The sequence below is a fragment of the Rhinatrema bivittatum genome, chromosome 2 (genome assembly GCF_901001135.1).
Source record: "Rhinatrema bivittatum chromosome 2, aRhiBiv1.1, whole genome shotgun sequence".
Classification (NCBI taxonomy): domain Eukaryota; kingdom Metazoa; phylum Chordata; class Amphibia; order Gymnophiona; family Rhinatrematidae; genus Rhinatrema; species Rhinatrema bivittatum.
This window is the reverse complement of record NC_042616.1, coordinates 771626868-771643609: the sequence shown is the minus strand read 5'-3', so window position 1 is coordinate 771643609 and position 16742 is coordinate 771626868. Positions and strand designations below refer to the sequence as shown.

Here is a 16742-nt window from a genome sequence, read left to right as displayed (position 1 = left end):
TCTGAGGGGCATGGTAAGGAGGACTCAGAAAAAAAGAGGCATGATAGGGGGAAGGGACATAGAAAAGATGCACAGATGGAATAGACTGATGAAAGAATGAAATGTACAAAGAGAAGAAGGTAAGCTAGTAAAGGAAACTGGGAAAGATGGGCAGAAAGGGAACAAAAATAGAGGTGAAAAGAGAGGAAGAAAGATCCAAATGAGATGACCTTGAGTGGAGATTGCTGGCAAGTGAGGTTTTCTGTTGTAAATTGAGAAATAGGAAAGTATGATACGTGTGATAATCAGTAGGCACAGATAAATATATAAATCATATGAAAAAGTCCATGTTCATATGTTGGTTAGTACTTAGTGTTTGTTCAGTTGGGGTGTGAAAAATTTGGGGGAGAAATGCCATGTCATATCAACAGCGCAACGCCTCTAAGACGGACAGCCCAACTTTACACTGCTGATTTGAGGAAAATTGGAGGGTTTGTCAAGGAGAGCAAGGGCCAGAAGAAGAAACTAAGTATAACGAAGGCTTCCCTGTCCTAGTCAGTATGCTGAAAAATGAACTAGCTAAATACAATATTGGTGCTACAGACAGAGCTAAAAACAGTAAAGCATACAGTTTATCAATTATTAATTGTTAAAGTATATACAATATATAATTTAACTGCATATTTCAATATCTATTTTGCAAATGTTTCTGCTGTTAGAAAAGATAGAATGGAAAGGAGGGGGGAGAACCTTTTCCTTTATCATTTCTATAATCTCTTCATGTTCCTCTATGCCGTCCTTCCCTTCATGTTCTTTCACTACCTCTTTACCCTTCTTACTCTTATTTTCTCAAACTTTCTCACCTCCATTTATTTAGTTGGCTATTCCTCCAGACCCACATTTTAAAAACTGGGAAAGTGGTAAAGTATTAGTCTCAGTTACATTGTAATTTGTAGAGACTGGTGAAGTAGGTTCTTGTTACCCATAATCCCTTTTGAACTGGAGCAATACACAATTGTTCCAGTTCTAAAAGTTGCAAAAACAAGTCCCTGACTACTCCTTTTTTTGTCTAGCCTCAAATAATACAACTTATAGCTGGATTCTTCTTTGTACTGCTACTGTTTTCACAAAAAAGGTAGTGGCTTCCAGACATCCACGCAAACCTGTGCCTGAGGGGAACAAAGTTGGGGGGTGGGGGGGGGGGTCCTGTCCCCTCTTCCTCCCATCAATCCCACACTAGGCCTCTGAATCCTTTTGTTTCCTCTTATTGCTGCTACTATTACATCTCCCCTCCAGCAAGGATGCAATCTATGCTCACAGGCCATAGCCCCTTTGGGTTATGGAGATTTTGGCTCAGGTGCTGACCTAGTCCCAGCACTTAGTTCACTCTGCAAATACCATTACTGGAGCAGAGCCCTAAGGTGTGGGATGGGGATTGGGTGGTGGCAGGAGTGAAGTGTTTGGTGGTCCCTTAAGACCACCTTTTATTTAATCTGTAAAAACGGTGACTGAACAATAAGCCATCCTGCTCCATCCCTTTGTTTAAAAAGCAAAACAAAACTTGTGGAAAAAAAAATGTGAAGGTGGTTACCCCACTCCCTTTCCCCCTCAGCCTACGATCCCCTCATTCCACAGCTTCTTTTCTGTTGGAAGAGGCTCACCTTCTATGCATTTAATTCCTTGGAGGGGATCGTAGGCTGAGGGGAAAGGGAGGAAGACTACTGTGCATGCGTGATATTTCAAAGGAAATAAGTGGTGACTGCCCAACAGAGTTAAGGGAGATAAAATAGTATCAGATTTCAAGAAAGCACTGAGGGAAGAGATACCAAACGGGCCGATGCAGTAAAGTGTGCTCTGGCTGAGCGCACTGTTAGCCCCCGTTTGGCTGCGCGTTTTTGACGCGCTATTTTTACCCTTTATACAGTAAGGGGTAATAGCGCGTGGAAAACGCGTGGCCAACCCCCCCAAAACTAATAGCGCCCGCAACATGCAAATGCATGTTGATGGGTCTATTAGTCATTCCCGTGCGATACAGAAAGTAAAATGTGCAGCGAAAGGCAGGCGTTAATTTCGGCCAGCACTGGGAAAGTGTACAGAAAAGCAGATAGCGATATTGTCGGAGGCCCCCCAAAAAAAAAAAAAATTAAAAAGAAAAAATTAAAAATCTGCCCATGGGTTGGAAGTCGGACGCTCAATTTTGCCGGCATCCGTTTTCCGAACCCGTGGCTGTCAGCGGGTTCTAGAACAGACACTGGTAAAATTTGAGCATCAGCTGTCAAACCCGCTGACAGCTGCCGCTTCTGTCAAAAAGGAGGCACTAGGGGCGCATTAGTGTCCCTAGCGCCTCCTTTTACCGCGGGCCTTAATTTGCATATGGTCCGATACTGAATCGCGCGCCCAGGACACTGGCCTGTGTGCGTGTCGGGAGAGAGGGCAGTTGCTGGCTCTCCCGCGACTTTTACTGTATCAGCCCGAAAGTGAGGGGCTGATGCAATAAAGTGCACCCAACCTAGCACACAGGTTTACCTTCTGTTGGATTCACTAGAGTAATACCTGATGGCAATAAGGGGATTATTAGTACGTCAAAAAAATGCCCAAACAAACACGAAGCTAATAATGCTCATCACATGTAAATTCCATGTAGATGAGGCTATTAGCTATTACCCTGCAATGCAGAAATTTGCAGGTCGCCTAACACACCCTTTTTAACCTGGCATATTTAATGCCAGCTATGGGCTAGCGTTAAGTCATATAGCAAGTCAAGGGCACAAGAAAAAACAAAAAATACTGTTCTCTGTGGTTCCTCTTAATTAGTATCATTGCAATACTAAGCTACTGCTTGCAGCGATTAAAATTTAAGGAAAAATGTAAGGGCTTGATTTAAAAAAAATAAATTTCAGGCAGCACAATATCCACACACAATCTACTTGCTCCAGGCCAGTTTTGCTGCGTGTATATTGTGCATGTAAACTATCCGCGGTGGGATAAAATGGATGCTTGTTTTGAGAGCCTGTTTTTCCTTATAGACGCACATCCACCCCTCCTTGGGCGCCTGATGCTTTTGAGTGCTAGGTATGCACAATTTCTCCCTAGCGCATCTTTTTTTAGCAGGGTAGCTCCCAATATATCTTCGGATGCTCAGTGCTTGTGTGCGCGTTACCAGCGCCTGTTTTACCGTGCGTGATATTTCATCTGCCCCTGCCAACGAAGTGAGGCTGTACCTTATGGCTTTGTCTTCTTCATATTCCTTAGTTCTGAGTACCTGCATAATTATGAATCCTGTTACAAGTTATATATGGTGAAGGTAGGCAAAATGATTTTCTTTTGCAGTGTTTTTTTATGAATAACAGCCCTGGACCTGTACTAAGTTTTATTTCTATGTATATGCATTATTTAAGGAAGAATTGAGAAAAAGGGCCAGATCACTCTGTTTTCCACCACGGAAAACCAATGTTATGGTGAAAAATTTGATGTAGCGATGTCTACATTTCATATTCTCCCTTGAGTGTGTTTTGAAAATGTAATTATAAATATCACATTTCTTGGCTCCTGTATACATCTAACAATTTTGTTGTGAGAGGCATATTTCCTTTGTTCCTGTACGTTTTTAATTGATCACCAAGCCAGCTCCTTTTCTCAGGTTCTCTTATTTTGCAAGGCTTTCCTGCCTCTGTGCTTTGTACAGTTATATGGGGAGGAGTACCTTAGTCTTCATAAAATGAGTTTTCTTTGTTGTTGGGCCAGTTCAGAACTCTTATGTGGATTTTTCAATGCATTAAAATGCAAACTCCAGCGCTGAAACAGAACTTGCTACCTTACCTGAGTTCTGCAGTTACTTTTAGCTATATCTAGTTTCTGAAGTTCTAGGATTATGGTATGTGTACATTTTTCCTTTCTATGAAAAAAATCACAATCCGCAATGAAAGCAAAGACTGATATCTGCTTCTCAAAACCAGCTCCCTTGCAAGCCTTATTGAAATTGGGTAAAATTATCTATACCTCCACAAAAAAATGATTGTGACTCTTCTGAGAAACATTTAAATCCCTTCTGTTTAAAGGTAGTTTATAGAGGTAAAAAAACATCAGCCCTGCCAGGAGCAGGCTCTCTAGTTCAATTTTGTCTTGCTGATTCAGAACCCTTTATTGGCTGTACTTGCTAAATAGTCAGTGGTATACCGAGTTGGTCCACCCTCTGCCACAACAGGGGCAGGGGGACTATTGCTGTCAGTATATAGAAAGGTCCTGAGGCTGAGTGCAGAAGTGATGTGCTGGTGTGGCTCCCACACTGCAACTAGCAAAATTGAGTTCCCGCGCAAGCAGAGGCCCCGTGGTGCTGCTGGCCCTGAGCAAGTGTCTGCAGAGAGGGTACATGTCTATGAGAGTGTGTGTTTGGGGGGTGGGAGACAGAGAAGGTGTGTCTGTCTATCTTTCCCTCTCCCATCCATGAGCTCCCTCTGGCACCAAGTGTGTATGTGAGATAGAGGGAGAATAGTGTGTTTGTATTTACCCCCACCCCACCACTGTGTGACAGGGATGGAGACTGGGTGAATTTTTAAAAATCATTATTTATTTATTTATTTTATTTTGATTTATTTAAACGGTTTTATATACTGACAACCGTTTGCACATCGTGTCAGTTTACAGGTAACTTAAAACCAAGGTATATATAGGCATTGCCTTTACAAGGAACAAAGAACAGTAAAACACAGTAACAAAGCAAAAACTAGATAAATTAGTTGAGGGATTCAACTGGGTGTAACATAAGTTGGGAGAGGGGAATGAGTAACAATAACAAAAGGATAAGTTATGTACAGGGTTCAACGATACATTCATTGTTATTGCTGGTTCTTGTTTGGGGGAAAGAAGTCGAGAAAAGGGGGGCTAGTGAAAGGCAAAGGTTAGAGGTAGGTCACAGAGGGAGAGGGGTTAGCAAGCGAGGGTGAAGGGGGGAAGGCTTGAAGGAAGAGCCAAGTTTTGAGTTTCTTTTTGAAATTGGGTGTGGAGGTTTCAGTGCGTAGGTCAAGAGGCATGGAGTTCCAGAGGGTGGGGCCGGCAAGAGAAAGGGCTCTGTTTGTTGTGGAGATAAGTCTAGTTGATTTTATAGAGGGAGAACATAGAGTTCCATGTAGGGAGGACCGAGTTGGTCTTGTGGAGGTGCGAGGGAGGAACGGTGGGTTTAAGCAGTTGTAATGTTCGTTGGTGATGCTTTTGTGAATGAGGGTAAGAGTTTTGTATATGATGCGTGATTGTATAGGAAGCCAGTGGAGATCAATGAGGGTGGGAGTGATGTGGTCTTTCTTATTGACATTTGTGAGGATACGTGCAGTGGCGTTCTGAAGAAGTTGTAAAGGTTTGATGTAAGTGGCAGGGAGGCCAAGGAGGAGAGCATTGCAGTAATCTATTTTCGAAAATAGGATAGATTGGAGTACAGTACTGAAATCAGAGAAATAAAGAAGGGGTTTGAGTTTTTTAAAAGGGTTTGCAGTTTGAAATAGCAGCTGCTGAGGATAGATTCGATGTAAGGTTTGAAGGTGAGTTGGTTATCAAGTATAACACCCAGGTTTCGTGTGTTGGATGGGAAAGTGGTAGAAGAGAGGGTAGAGGGTATGGGTATTGACAAATGTTTGGAGGAGATGAGAAGGAGTTCAGTTTTATGGGGGTTGGGGGATAAGTGCATGTCAGTGAGGAGCTGGTTAATGGAGGCAAGAACGGTGTCCCAGTTTTGGAGTGCGGTGAGAATGGAATTTGTGAAAGGTATGAGGATTTGCACATCATCTGCATAGATGAAGTGTGTAACACCAAGGTTGGAAAGAAGGTTGGTGAGAGGGAGCATATAAATGTTAAATAGGGTGGAAGAAAGGGAGGATCCTTGGGGGACACCAAGGTGAGGATTCAATGTTGTCAGTGAGGACTGTGTAACTACGGTTTTGGAGGTATGATTTAATCCATAATACTAAGATTAGCACAAAGAGGAACTCTACATGCACCTCCCATGAAAACATCTTTAAGTAAAAGAGCTCTATCCACAGCAGGCCCCAAACAGTGGAATCTGCTTCCTCCGGAGCTAAGGCTGATACATTGCCCCAACACGTTCAAAAAAAGACTCAAGACATGGCTATTCGGTCAAGCATTCCCTTAACTTACTTAGTCTTCCACAGCTCCCATAGACTGTTTTCATACTGTTGACATCCAGAACCTATGCTCATGTTTTTACTCATCAATAAGAAATTTCTCCCTCCTCCCCCCCTCCACGAACAACCTTCCTTCCCCCTCCCCCCCATTAGCAAACCTCCCTCCCTATGCGCTTAGTCTCGCTCTAATAGTGCATACTGCTACTGTTCCTAGTTATGTTATGTTATCCAAGTTGTTTACTCCCTTGTTCATTGTAAGACATATGTTGTCATTGTTTTCTACTTGTTATAATGTAAACCGGAGTGATAAGTAATTCTGTTACCTGAACTTCGGTATAAAAAAAGTTATAAATAAATAAAATAATAGAGCAGTGCCGGAGATTCCAATACTGATGAGAGTGTTGAAAAGGATGTTATGATTGACGGAGTCAAAAGCGGCAGAAATATCAAGCATAGCAATGAGATAGGAGTTGCCAGCGTCGATTCCTTTGATAAGGGTATCAGTTGGGGAGAGGAGTAGGGTTTCCGTACTGAGATGTTTGCGGAAACCATATTGTGTTGGTGGGAGGATGTTGAATTGTTCAAGGTAGTCAGAAAGGCGGGAGTTTACTAGTTTCTCCAGGACTTTGGAAAGGAAAGGGAGATTGGAGATGGGACGGAGGTTAGATAGGTTGGTGGGATCAAGGGAGGGTTTTTTTAGGATAGGCTTGACAACAGCTTGTTTTAGGGAGTTGGGGACCAGGCCTTGTTCAAGTGAGCAGTTCACAATTTTGGAGAGTGAAGTAGCTATGGTCTTAGGAATAGAGAGTAGGAGTTTAGTGGGAATAGTTTCAGAGGGATGGGAGGACGGTCTCATCTTTTTTAAGATGTTCTCTATTTCCAGAGTTGAGGAAGGTTCAAAAGAGTGTGGAGTGGGGAGGGTTATATTGTTGGTATTTGGGGCGAATTTAGCAGTGATGTTGGAGACTTTATTCTTAAAGAACAGGGCTATTTCATTGCAGCGTAATTGTGTGGGGGTTCCTGAGGTAATGTCAAATTGGGTTTGGTAATATTTGAGATTAAGGTAAATAGGGCCTTAGGGTTAAATTGTAGGTGGTGAATTTTCTTGGCATAGTATTCTTTTTTTGTTTTTTGAATAGCGTTCCTATATGCATGCATAAGTTGGTAGGAGATGGTTTTAGTAGCGGGAGTGGGGTGTTTTCGCCATTGTCTTTCAGCTGCTCTGAGATTGATTTTTTGGATTTTGATTAGTTTTAATTAGTGGGTGTTATCTATCTGCTGTTTTGAAATATTGTATTGATGTTTAGGAAATTTTTAAAAGTGTACAAGCATTTCTAATGAATATTATCCTATTCAGCCTTTTTCAAATTTATATTTTTTATTATAAGGCAAGCAGCAATATGTGAGCCCTTAGTCTACCACAATGGTAGGATAACAGAGACGGAGAGTGGAAGACTTTTAAAATCCTTCTTAGTTTCAATTGAGTGTTATGGGCTGCTGTTTTGAAATATTGTATCACTGTTTAGGGATTTAATTTTTTTTTTTGGGGAGGGGGGGGGGGGGGGGGGGGCCGTAAAGGAAAAGTCTGCCTTGGCTCCCAAATCCGTCAGTGGCTATAGTCTTAACTCTCTTAAATCAGAAACCGTTAACCTCATGACAATTGTTATAGCTCTAGCTAATGTATTTCAGCAAATGGTTAAAAATGAAAAAGTAAAAACCTACCATAATAAAATAGGAATGGTGTGCCGAAATGTTGCACCTCGTATTATATTTCCTGATCTCCGCGCTTATCAACAGTTCTATGGAAACCGACCTAGTTTCTGCCAGTCCCAAAATGGCGGTCTTAGCGGCAGAACCGGTGACGCAGCAACGGCCATTTCTTTTCCGTCTCTCCCAGCGCGACGGACTCGCGTTGCCGCAGCAGCCTCGGGAGCAACACTGCGTTCTCTGCGCGCGCTGCAGCTGCCGTCTGACGTCGTTTCTTGCCCCCGCCCTCCAGCCGGCTGTCAGTGCTCGCTTGCTCCGCCTACCCACCCCGCCGCACACCTCGGAGGCCGCGGGGCGGGGCCGAGTGCGCGCGTGCGAGTGAAGCCGGCGGCTGTGACTGGCGGGGCCTGGAGCTACCGCTGCGGACTCGCCGTCCCCTGGCGGCTCTTTTCCTGTGGCGGAGGCGCCGAGAGCTGCGGGAGGCAGGAAGGAGCGCGCCATGCAGCTGTGACTCGTTCGCTTGCAAAGCCCCCTGGGGTGTCCAGCGAGGTAAGCTGCTGCTGCTGCTGCTGCTGCGGGGGGGAGGGAGTAGGGTTGCTGGCCGGGCTGCTGCCGCCGCCACCACTACAGTTCAGCTCGTTTCTGGCAGGTGATTCTCCCACTCCCGTCCCTTTCTTTCCTTAACAAGGATGTTTAAATATTTATTTTGTGTTTACAGTTTACTAGTTACCACTCTCTGCTTCGACTCATCCCCATAAATTCAACCTGTGCGTTTTCATTTCCGCTGGGGGTGGGAATCGGCTTATGCCATCTCTCTCTCTCTCTCTCTCTCATGCTTCCCACGACCGCCTTTCATTTTTTTTTTTTTTGAAGTAACAAAAAATCCTGTACAGTGTCAGGGCCGTCGGCTTGCTGTGTGACCTTGAAATAAGATTTTTTTTTTTATTATTTTCACAGGCTCGGAAGAGCGGTGCAGACGCTGGCTCTGTGTTAGAATGAAGCGTAGGTAGATGGAGCTGTACAGCAGGAAAGGGGAATCTCGTACCCTTGAAATGTATCTTTCCTACTGAGGCTTTTCGCTTTACTACGTAAGCGGAGAAATAGGCTTCCCTGCGCAGTGCTGCTGCTGGTATACATCTGTAGGATAAATGTACCGTTTTATTTTTATTTTTGCCTTGCCGATAGCTTGCTGTGGTGCATGAAAACGCTGGGCAGGCTCTGAATGAACGAATCGGATTTAAATGCCTGCCCTCCCGTGTAAGAGGATAGTTATTTCTGTTTAGTACGCAGCGATTCTGAGTGTATAATGTAAAGATGTGTTGGGCATTCTTTGCGATACAGTTCTGGCGATTATAATCAGTGGCGCAAAGTAACACAGGGCCGTTTTATTGATGGGTGGGGAGGATCTTTACAGTTTTGGTTTCTTTTGTCTTGAAATTGGACCAGGACTGGGGTTTAAAAAAATGTATTTAATTGGAAACACTTTTTTTTTAGCTTAATCTTACATTCTACCTGATTGTGTTCAGAAATGAAAAAAATACATATATTTGACATGTAAATGAAAGGTTTTGTATATTGGTGCTGATTCAGTGTTGAAATATCATACTAAATGGCAAGTTAGGTTTGGAAATGAGGTTCATGTGTGTTGGGATCAAGAACAGTTTGCCACCTATTTTTAGATGGATTGTCTGGCCCTTGCCCCCCCTCCAAACTTGTCTCCCCTAACTTCGCAGCCCTAGTTTGTGCTTTTCTCTTTTTCAATATAAAACTGATGATTCTAGCCCTCCTGTTTGTTGAAGACTTGTCCTAGGCTGGTGTTTGGAGTGTGCCTTCAGACCCGATCAGATGTGCTATGGAAAAGTCACCACTGCTGATGCTATGCTCTCAGCACCTTACAAGCAACAAGAGGCACCATCAGTGGCTCTTTTGTAGGAGGTCCTTTTGAGAGCATGTGTAATCATGCATGTCTCTGCTTAGCTACAGCCTGAGCCTGCTAATTTATGGATAGCGTGTAGGGCACAGATAGTTGGACTCTGCTTTGTGCTGCACACTCATTAAACACTGCATCATCTCCTCTGCCCCCTCTTGAGCCTCCTACTTTGAGTCCTTCCAACCTCTGTCCTATCTCCAGGCTAAGTGTGATAGGGAGAGCATGCACCAAGCACTGGATGTGATTCACTTTTGCGTGTTGGGACCAGCTCTGGCAGTCAAGGTAACTAACTGAGCTAGCTGTCGGCACCACACCTTTTCCCTTCTGCACTTTTATAGAGGGAGACTTTCCATTGTGAGTGGTTCATGTGTGGTCTCGGTTCCCCTCTTCCTTTGTTTTTTAAAATGTGGAAGAGAGACTTGTGGAGTCTTCAGTGCTTCCCTAACTCTTTGTCAACACAAAGTAAAGTTATCTGAATCATTCTGCTTGCTCCACACCTTGTTCTAAAATTAGTTGTACGTTTATCTTGGAAAGGTTGGGAAACTCTGCCCTTGGCCAACTGTATGTAGTTATTTTTTCTTTCTTTCTTTCTTTCTTTTTGCATTAGTTTCATATTTTATATATGTTAGTCTTTTGTTAACAACATAAGAACATGTCATACTGGGTCAGACCAAAGGTCCATCAAGTCCAGCATTCTGTTTCCAACAGTGGCCAATCCAGGCCATAAGAACCTGACAAGGACCCAAAAACTAAGTCTCCAGTTTCTGCACTGTTTAGCTAGTAATATGGTTGTTTCATATAAAGGTTAAATTATGCATTAAAACAAAATGGGAAATTTTATTATAAATATTTCTACCAAATGTTCTTGTTCAATTACTTTTTTTCAAGCTAGAACTGAATACCTAGTTTTTTTATGATTTCCTATAGCACTTTGATAGAGAACTAGGAAATACTTGTTGATCTCTATATGGAGGCTTGTTTGTTTGCATATCCCTTGCAGAGTTTGCAAAATTACTATTTTTAATATTACAAATTAAGCATCACAGAATAGCACCAAGATTAAACAAATCATAGCCATAAAAGAAGTAATGGTTCTGTTCAAAAGTTTGCATACCCTTAGTTCTTAATATCCTGTATTGCCCCTTTTTGTATCTGTTGTGATAATTGTGAATGAAGCCTTTTATTTTCTCATGTAGTAAAGCTGCCCATTTCTCTTGGCAAAAAAGCCTCCTTTTGGTTGTCTAGCATAAGTTGCATGTTTGGCTCAGGAGACTGTGATGGCCACTTTCTTCTGCTGCAGCCACTGAAGGGTAGATTGACCTTGTGTTTTGGATCATTGTCATGTTGGAAAGTCCAGCTTCTTGGCTGATGAATGTAAATTCTCCTCCAATATTTTATGATAAGATACGTTCATTCTGTCATCAATTTTGACTAAATTCCCTGTGCTACTATAGCTCCCCCCCAAAACCGCAGAGATCTAACTCTGCTTTACGGTAGGGATGGTGTGCTTCTTTTCATAGGCCTTGTTGGCGCCTCTCTAAACATAGCATTTATTGTTGTGACCATAAATTTCAGCTTGTCTTATCTCTCTAAATTTTGTTCCAGAAGTTTTGAGGCTTTTCTAGGTGCTGTTTGGCTTATTGTAAGCAGGCTTTTTTATGGCGTTGGTGCAGCAATGTTTTTTAATTTTTGTTTTGTTTTCTGGCAACTCTACCATGCAACCAATTTTTGTTCAAGTATCTCTCCTTAATGTAAATGCTGAAACACCCACAACTGCTTTGTTTCAAAGAAGCCTGTATTTCAGTAGAAGCTGCTTGTGGGTTTTTCTCTGCATGCTGACACAGTTTCTTGCCAGCTGTCTGAAATCTTTCTTGGTCTACTTGACCATGGCTTGGTATTAACAGAACCCATAACTTTCCAATTCTTGATCAGAGTTTGAACAGTACATATTGACATTTTCAAATCTTCGGCCATCTTTTTATATCCTTTTCCTGACTTATAAAGTTGAACTACTTTTGCCTGCAGATCCTTTGACAGTTGTTTTGTTTTCCTCTTGCTTCAGTAATCACGAAAGTCAGGGCAGCCCTGGATTACATGCACAAGATTTTCTCTAGAGCTAAGAAACTCATTGTCTGTTTATACACAGACACTGATTACAATCAAAGAAGGCACAGGCGTGGATACCTACTCTTCATTGCCATCTCAAACTGTGTGTCAACTTGAGTGTATATTATTAGCCCAAACATTCAAAGGTGTGCAAACTTTTAATCAGAACCATTTTATTTCCTCTTGTTTTTTTTTTCTTTTGTGATTGTGCTGTGATGCATAATAGTTTAATTTGAAACACTTAAGACAAAACATCTGAATTTTTTATCACTCATTTTCTTAAAATGCAACACGTTACAAATTCTACAAAGGGTATATAAACTTATGATCAAGCTTTTAAAATGCTGTGCTAATTAAAAGGAATTTTATAAGCCACAGGTTTCTAGTCTTAAAGATTAATTTATCTCATGAATGTATTGGATGATTGTTTGTTTTAATTATGATTCATGTAAGATTTAACATCATTATAACTTAGATATTAAAATTACTTTCCATCTGAGAGGTGTGCATTTATTGTTAAGAGATAGTCTTCACTTTCAAGAAGACCTAAGTAGCCTGCATAGAACAACCATGATTGCAGCCCTTATGTTACTGACCATAGATTGACAACAGCTTCATTTATAATAATTCAAACAGTTCCCAAAACTAACGTGTGTTGCAAGACATGGGAGGGGGCTGAGTTTTGGATTAAATATGGCACTTCTAAGTTCCAAAGAGAAAGATAAAAGGCCTGTAGTAATCTACCAGCAGAATGGTGAAGGCCTGAGCAAGGCACTAGTAGGTGGGACAGATATATATGGCAGTGATTGGTATTGCGTAAAAGACATGGGAGAGAGCTACTGTTGGTCTAAGTATGTGAATTTATATGCTCATCTTTCCAAATTCGAAGAGAACCAGAGGAATACAGCTGGACAGACTGAATGAGCCAGTTGGTCGTTATCTGCCATCTATTCTGTTGGATGAAAGGCAACCTGTAAAGCCAAATTAATTATGGCTTATACTTTAGTTGATTCAAATGATTTGAACCTGAACCAGTGAGAACTAGACTCTGAAGATAAGGATCATTTAATAACCAAGGTGACTGGGTCTTGCTTATATTGTACTTGCCAGGTTCTTGTGGCCTGGTTTGGCCTCTGTTGGAAATAGGATGCTGGGCTGGATGGGACCCTTAGTCTTACCCAGCATAGCAATTTTTTATGTTCTATGATTGGCAGTTTAAAAACGAAAAGTTGTGAGGGATGAGAACTTTAAATGCCTCAAAACCTAAAGAGGTTCAGGTGTGGTGGAACAAATTTATTGTCAGGTCAGCTGAAGCAGGAATTCTTAAACAAATACAGTTAATTGTGCTTTTTCCTTGTAGTGTAACAAACTTATTTTACCAACATTGTTATATTTTTGCTATCAAGTGTATATTTGTGAGCGTCATTTCTTCTTTATTTGGACCTGACTACTGTGATTTAACATCTAAATAATGCCCAAGTCAGACTTGAGTTATAGTGAGGTATTGATATTTTTATTTGTTCTAAAAATCCTGTATTGGGAGATTGGATTGAATACAGTATATCTTTTAAAATGTATATATAGTTTTTGCTTATCAGTTTCTTCCTGCTCCTTTGGGCTTCCAGCTCAGTTGAAACCAGAGTGGGGATTTGGTGCCATAGGCCCTCATTTGCAGTTCCCCTATTTTATATCTCCTTCCATCACTGTAGCAACATCCTCTGCACTAGGGGTTGTGATTGCATGATGACTGTTTCTCTTTTCTTAAGGTCTGCAAGCGCTGCCTCTGCAGCATCTCTGGGAGGATCCAGATTCCTTTGCACTGGGTCAGCCCATTTTCCCCTCCTTTTTTTTTTTTTTTTAGTCTCATCATTGCAGTGTGATGAAGGTCCTTGGCTGTGAGCTAGAGTGTCATTCCCTCTATAATCTGGTACTACTTTCAGTTAGTGTCACCAATGAGCAATGGCTGTAGCTTCTTTTCTGCTTTCACAGCAGCTCCATCCTTGGCTGGACTAAAAAGCAAGCCCTGGAAATGAACCTGGGTCATCTGCATGGCAGTGTACAGTATTGGCTGCTGAGCCAATGGGGTAGCCCTAAAGAAAACCTTTCTAGTAGAAAAGCTGTTTAAAAAAATGAGCTGTGTATATTGGTTTCATAACTTAAAAATACAATTCTTTCTCATTTGAATTGGTGATTTATATTTTTTGGATTTGCATACAATTTTTATGGGATTTTTTTCTTTTTAGTTTAGTGGAATATGCAAAGTATTTTTGTGATGGCTTGTGGGTGGTGGTCGAGATTTGTCTCCATACTAATTAAACAGAAAAAACTCACATTTGAACTGTACCACTAGATACTATATGGATTCATTGGTTTAATATAAATGTTGGCAGATAAGGATCATTTGGCCCACCCAGTCTGTAGCCAAGGATATCTCTCCACTGTGCAAGCTTGGCCGCTTATGCTCTTGTCACTTTTTCGTGCTACCACCTGCTTCTCTAAGGATATATCTCCCAGCTGTCAACTGTACAAGCTTGACCACCTTCTAGAGTTTGCATTGCCTTTTGTCCTTAGCTGGCAAGTGTAGCTAAACTGAACTTCTGCTAGGAAATTTGCCACTTCTCTGAATTGTATCTGAAAATGTACCAAAGCCCAGCTGCTGCTGCTACTGAATGTTTACATCTCATGGTCTAGGCAGCTTGATGCAGCTGTATCACTGCTTTGTCATCCCCTCTCTTTGGCTATTTACTGGCTCTTAAAAATTTTTTTGCTCGTGTCTAGACTTTTCTAATATTTCTCTGGACCTGAATGGTAAATGATAATGTTGTCTGATCCTTCAGTTCTACAAGCAAGTTTCATTTTCAGTGCAGTCATATGATCCATAGTGAACCTGGAGCATGAATCAAAAATCAGATGTGTACAACTGTATCTCAACTTTTCATTATGCAAATTGTGAAAACTGGTGCCAGACTAAAAGTCTCATCTTTGAACTCGAGAAATACATGCAACGTTTTCCTCTGCAGCACATGCACGTCTCTCCTTAAAGTGTGCCGCTTCTCCCTCTCCTGGTATCACAGATAGAAGACTGGCAGCACAGTGATAGCTTAAGACTGTTCATTTCTGCTCCCTGAGGTACCTTCCCTTTACCCCATGTGTTTTCTGTTCAGAGAGGAAGTACTTGAAAAGGGAAAGCAGAAGCTCATACTCTCTTCCTAACTTTCTTCCTATCACAGCATTGGAAAGGTGAGAAACGGGTCACAAACTAGCTTCAAGGCTTTTCTTAAGGAACCTTGCGAGGCTGGGGAAATGGGCATCTAATGGCAGCTGAAATTTAATGTACAAAGTGATGCATATAGGGGAAAATAAATCCAAACTATAGGTACACATTGAGTTCCATAATAGGAGTTGCCACTTAAAAGGATTCTGAACTCTGTGTGGTGGCAGCCAAAAAAGTGAATAGAATGCTAGGAATTCAGAAAAGAATAGGGAGCAAAACTGGGAATATAATGGAGTAGCCGCCTAGTGGTTAGAGCAGTGGGCTGCGAAGCAGGGATCCAGGGTTCGAATCCTGCTGCCGTTCCTTGTGATCTTGGGCAAGTCACGTCACTCTATTGCTTCATGTACAAATCTAGATTGTATGCCCACTGGGACAGGGAAATACCTACAGTACCTGAATGTAATCTGCCTGGAAGTGCTTGAAAAGTGAAATATAAATCAAATGAATAAATAATGCCATGCTATCAGTCCATGGTGTTACTCTATTTGTGGTGATGGGAATTGCACAAAACCACATCTTAAAAAAGATAGCAGAGAAAGTACAGAGAAAAGTGATAAAAATGCTGAATGGGTTGGAATGGCTTCCTTATGATGAAATGCTAAAGAAATTGACTGTTCAAGAAGGAGAAGAAAAGACTGAGAGGCGGCACGATAGAGGTTCACAAGGTCCTCAGTGTTGTAAAACAAGTTTTCAGGAAATCGTTATTTCCTTATCCTGTCAGATCAGTCCTGATGTATGGATTATCACCATCTACCAGCAGAGTGAGATGGAAAGCCAACTCTGCTGACATAATCCCTAACACAGGGGTAGTCGGCTCCATTCCTGCAGTGCTGCAGACAAGTCTGGTTTTGAGAGTGTTCACAATGAGTACACATGAGAAATATTCACATACACTGCCTCCATTGTATGCAAATATACCTCCTGCATTTTCATTGTGGATATCCTGAAAACGAGACCTGTCTGGACACTTCACAGGACTGGAGTTGCCTATTCCTGGCCCTAGCGTAAGTGTTGGTGCAGCAGACAGCTTATCCAGTATTTCTCAGTCTTCAGCAGATGGCATAGGGTGCAGGGGGCTTGGAGAGCCCGGAAGGTTTTCTGGCTTCTGTAGAAGTAAGGTTCCTAGAGAATCGGGAGGAGGAAGAGGGCAGGGGAGCTGGTTTTCAGAGGGAGAGGACTACGAGACCTCAGACTCTTTAGGAAGGAGGAATTGGCCTTAATTTCATGGCTGATGACAGGCCTGAGGATTCTTAGAGGACAAGCAGAATGGCAGCCCTCGCAAATGGGTGAGATCAGATGTAACTTTCATATCAAAGCTTCTAGAAAATTTGAGAAATTCTGGCCACTCCCCTCACATCTAATGAAAGGCCTCTGTGTTATCTTTTCTGTGGAGCCTGTAGGTCACAGTTCATCTTTTTCTCATAGCTGCTGCAGTGAAAGTTTCTGGGGCTGTACAGTTTTTCACAGAGCTCCACAGGTTGTTTTTTCATTCTTTAGTGTTTTGTTTTGTTCTGCTCCCACTATTGAGTATATTTGTTTTGCTTATTTTTTGTTTTTGGTCTTGTGCTTCGGAAGGTCTGTGGCTTAGGTGAGTGTGGCCGGGTTCAGTCTATCG

The 16742-nt window shown here is 42.0% G+C and overlaps 1 protein-coding gene across 4 annotated transcripts in view; it reads left to right on the top strand.

The window, feature by feature from the left end:
* The window catches only part of FAM49B (family with sequence similarity 49 member B), a 424918-nt gene that overhangs the window by 148104 nt on the left and 260072 nt on the right, over window positions 1–16742 (top strand). Inside the window, exon 1 of one of the 4 annotated variants that reach the window (XM_029592027.1) lies at window positions 8192–8366. The exons of 1 other annotated variant lie outside the window; for it this stretch is intronic. The gene's annotated coding sequence lies outside the window, so the exon portion shown is untranslated. Of the gene's footprint in view, window positions 1–8191; window positions 8367–16742 lie in introns of those variants that run through there. 2 more of the 4 variants (XM_029592026.1, XM_029592023.1) reach the window with 2 other exon arrangements.